Here is a 4777-nt window from a genome sequence, read left to right on the forward strand (position 1 = left end):
GTCCTCATCCATAGGTGCACAGTTTATGTTAATTCTCTTCCCGCACCCCTGACTCCTCTTTTCCCTGAGAATCATCAGTCCACTCCCCTTCCGTACCTCTGATTCTACTATATTCAACAGTTACTATTGTTCATCAGGTTCTCAACAGTTACTATTGTTCATCAGGTTCTTTAATTCCCTTGTGTGTTTTTTTTTGTGTGTGTGTGTTTTTGTTGTTGTTTGGTTTTTTTTTTGTGTTTTTTTTTTAATAGACTTCCAAAGGGGAGTTTAAGATCAAAAGTTTCAGGTGTGCCCAGATCCTATTCATCAAAATCTGGGTAAGCTCCTTATTTTTCAGTGTAAATTCTTGATAACCTATAATTAAGTCACTACCACTTTTCTAGGAACTGGTCTTGCAATTGTGAACAATGCACTGCCCTGGAGTGTTGGGAGCCATCAGAGTTGAGACAAGCAACTCCATCTTAAGGAAATAGAATTAAGTTCCTTCTAGCAGAAGTTATTCGGTGCCCTGAGGGTTTGGCCAGAAGATAAGATTAACCTGCCGCTTAACATCTTTGCAACTTCCCCTTCCTGATCCTCCCCCAGAGCTAGCCCAGCCTTGGAATGTTACACCTTGGAAAATTACGCCGCCCTGGCAGTTAGCCAATCCTACGTTGCCAGATACCTTACCACCTTGCCACTCAGTGCCTAAACCAATTATACACTGCCAAAGACCTCTCTGCATAGGCAACCCTGCCCCACTTTGTTCCTGCTGCATATATACAGCCATTTCAAAGAATAAAGTTGAGGCTTGATCAAAACCTTGTCTTGCCTCCATTCTTTCATGTTCCTTGTTTGTTTCATTCTCTCAGGTGGTTCCTGCGTACCCCCGAGGGTCGGGACACTGGAGGGAGGGTTATCGCCAGGCCAGACCACAGGATATGGCCTGGAGACCACCAACACCTGGGGGCCTTCTTGCAAGGCCCTCGAAAAGGACTGGAAACATAATCCATATTCGAGGGACAAAGACCCCAGAAGGATATAAAAGAGAAGCCCCCTGCATGTTACTTTACTCAGATTTGGAAAGTCATTCCCCGAGTCTGCTGGCGTAAATAAACACTGTCACTCCTTTTCTCTAAAGCAGTGTTTTTCAACCTTTTTTGGGCAAAGGCACACTTGTTTCATGAAAAAAATCACGAGGCACACCACCATTAGAAAATGTTAAAAAATTTAACTCTGTGCCTATATTGACTATATATAAAGTAATTCTCTTGAATAGGAATCAAATAAACACAAAGAAAGTATTTTATAATTACTTTATTATGAAATATTAAGTAAACAAAATAGTGAAAAATTATAAAATTCTTGTCTTGTCTGCACCTACGGCACATCAGGCAACATCTCGCGGCACACTAGTGTGCCGCGGAACAGCGGTTGAAAAACGCTGCTCTGAAGTGTTGCTTGGTTTTTCTTTGGTCTTCTGCAACAGTGTGGCTCACCTCCAACTTGCACCAGCACTATACTTTATTACTATTGTTATTTTTATAATAATTAGCTATCATTTGTTGAGCATCTCCTTTGTTCTAGATTATATTTAAGTTACTAGCATTTATCTCATTTAATTCCTACAAAAGCCTTGTGGACTCGCTATTATTCCCATTTTTCCGACAAGGAAACCAAGGTACAGAGTTAGAATAATTCAGCCATGAATTTGAACTCCTGAGCTCCGGGAGGTGGGGAGGGCACACTCTCTCTCACTCATTATCACCTCATTGCCCATAAGCTGGTCCTCATGTCTTTCTTCGCTGTGACTCCTCCCGGGTCCCCAGCCACCACGGTAGTTCTGGCTGGATCTCCAAGGCTGTGCTAAATCCTCATGTGCGCTCCCCACCTGTCAGGCTCTTATCCAAATGCCGATGTGAAGACTGTGGTGTTTCGGGGCCTGCAAGCGGGAGCCTTTTCCCCTGTTGGGGGGCTTCTGCACTGTGTGAGTCCTGATGGAATCATACAATAGGTAAATTCTTGGGACTGCCTTATTTCACTCAAGATAATGGCTTTGGGATTCATACATGTTGTTGCATGTACCGATCCGTTTTCCTCTTCATTGCTGAGTGTTCTGTTGTATGGATATGCCACAGTTTATTCATCCATTTACCTGTTGAAAGACATTTGGGTTGTCTTTTTACTATTATGAATAGCAGTGCTATAAAGGGTTGTGTAGAGGATTTTGAGTGAATATAAGTTTTCATTTCTCATAGTTGGGGATGGACAAACTTTGATTCACAGACCAACTGCCTATTTTATTTATTTATTTATTTATTTATTTATTTATTTATTTATTATTGTTTAATGTACTACAAATAGTAGTGCATATCTCTTCTTTTTCCTCCCCATTGACCTTCCCCTGGCCTCCCCTGCCCCCTGGTACATGCCCTCAAACCCACCCCCCCGTCTCTTGTGTCCATTGGTTATGCTTATATACATGCATACAAGTCCTTTGGTTGATCTCTTATCTCCCCTCCAGGCTTCCCACTGTAATTTGACAGTCTGTTCGATGCTTCTCAGCCTCTGTATCTATCTTTTTGTTCATCAGGTTATAATGTTCTTTATTATCAATAAATGAGTGAAAACATGTGGTATTTATCTTTCTCTGACTGGCGTATTTCACTTAACATAATGTGCTCCAGTTCTATCCATCTGTTGCAAATGGTAAGAATTCCTTCTACAATATTTTATAGCAGCATAGTATTCCATTGTGTAGATGTACCACGGTTTTATAATCCACTCACCTGCCTATGGGCATTTAGGCTGTTTCCAAATCTTAGCTACTATAAATTGTGCTGCTATGAACATAGGGGTGCATATATCCTTTCTGATTGGTGTTTCTGTTTTCTTGGGATATATTCCTAGAAGTGGGATTACTGGGTCAAATAGCAGTTCCATTTTTAACTTTTTTGTGGAAACTCCATACTATTCTTCACAGTGGCAGCACCAGTCTGCATTCCCACCAGCAGTGAAGGAGGGTTCCTTTTTCTCCACATCCTCGCCAGCATTTGTCATTTGTTAATGATAGCCATTCTGACAGGTGTGAGGTGGTACTTCATTGTTGTTTTGATTTGCATCTCTCAGATGATTAGTGACTTTGAGCATGTTTTCATATATCTCTTGGCTTTCTGAATGCCCTCTTTCAAAAAGTGTCTATTTATATCCTTTGCCCATTTTTTGATTGGATTGCTTATCTTCATTTTGTTAAGTTGTATGAGTTCCCTGTAAATGTTGGCCATTAAATACTTATCAGTGATAATATTGGCAAATATGTTCTCCCATACAGTGGGCTTTCTTGTTATTTTGTTGCTGGTTTTTCTAGTTGTGTAGAAGCTTTTTTTTTTTTTTTTTTTTTTTTTTTTTTAACATATCAGTTATTTAATCGGGTTCTTATAAGAAATTCAGAACACCGATTTGTGAGGATAAAGCCCATTGGTGAGAGCAAACGTGGAGCAGAGGTAGCCCTAGAGCTGAGAGACAGCTTTGATTTTTGGCAGAATTTGAGAGTCCACAGCTTTCTGGTCAACCTCGCGCTGTTCTGTAATCTCGTATTTCTCTTTCTCTGTGTCGAAGATCTCACCCTCTTGGTGTTTGGGCTTGCGCAGCTTTTTCTTCTTGAAGTAAGCATCGGTGAGATGTTTGGGGATTTTCACACCACTGATATCCACTTTGGTGGAGGTGGCGATGACAAATTTCTGGTGTGTTCTACGAAGAGGAACTCGATTGAGGGCCAGAGAGCCAGTCACAAGTAGCAAGCCACTGCTCAGCTGCTTCAGGAAAACCACCCTCTTGCCTCTGTGGCGCCCAGTGAGGATGATCAGGACGGTCCCAGGAGTGATGCTGGCCCGCAATCTCCTCACATGTTGGCTGAAGGGCTTCTTGCCATGGCTCAGCAGGTCTGGAGGCACATCTTCAGTAGGATAATATCAAGGCATTTTGCAGAGTTTAACCACTCGGGTACCACCATTCTTGACACCACCAACTGATTTTGTGACAGTAGCAAGGACTTTCTCCTTTTTCTTTTCAATCCTGGATTTAGGGGCGGAATACTTCCTCTTGTACATGGCCTTTCAAGAATACATAGCCGACTGGGAATATCTGCCGATTCCTCTGAGGAGAACGGGTTTTCGACTGCAGTGGGGCTTCTCCTTCTTAGGGGCCTTAACCTTGTTGCCGGCATCAGCCTTCTTCTTGGCTTCAGGTTTCTTCTCCTAAGTGTCTGGCTTCTTCTCCTTAGTATCAGGCTTCTTCTCTTTAGTATCCGGCTTCTCGGTTTTCTTTCCACCCGCCATCTTGCAAGATGGGACTTGTGCAGAAGCTTTTTATTTTGATGTAGTCCCATTTGTTTATTTTCTCCTTAGTCTTTCTTGCCCTAGGATCTCTGTCTGTAAAGATATTGCTATGACAAACCATAAAGCAATTTTGCTGCTTATAGAGTCTTATAAGATTTTTATGGTTTTCCATCTTATATTCAAGTCCTTTAGCTATTTTGAGTTTGTTTTTATATATGGTGTAAGTTGGTGATCTAGTTTCTTCCCCCACACCCCATGTATCTGTCTAATTTTCCCAATACCATGTATAAAAGAGATTGTCTTTATTCCATTATATGCTCTTGCCTCCTTTGTCAAATATTAATTGAGCATAATGGCTTGGGTTGATTTTTGGGTTCTCTAATCTGTACCATTTGTCTATATGTCTGTTCTTGTGCCAGTACCAGGCAGTTCTGAGAACCATGGCTTAGTAATATAGCTTA

At 41.5% G+C, this 4777-nt stretch overlaps 1 pseudogene; it reads right to left on the bottom strand.

Moving 5' to 3' along the window:
- Window positions 1-3358: 3358 nt before the first annotated feature.
- Window positions 3359-4324, bottom strand: LOC118708724 (annotated as a pseudogene).
- Between the last annotated feature and the right edge of the window lie 453 nt (window positions 4325-4777).

Source organism: Pipistrellus kuhlii, unplaced genomic scaffold (assembly GCF_014108245.1).
Source record: "Pipistrellus kuhlii isolate mPipKuh1 unplaced genomic scaffold, mPipKuh1.p scaffold_m20_p_62, whole genome shotgun sequence".
In the NCBI taxonomy this organism is placed as follows: domain Eukaryota; kingdom Metazoa; phylum Chordata; class Mammalia; order Chiroptera; family Vespertilionidae; genus Pipistrellus; species Pipistrellus kuhlii.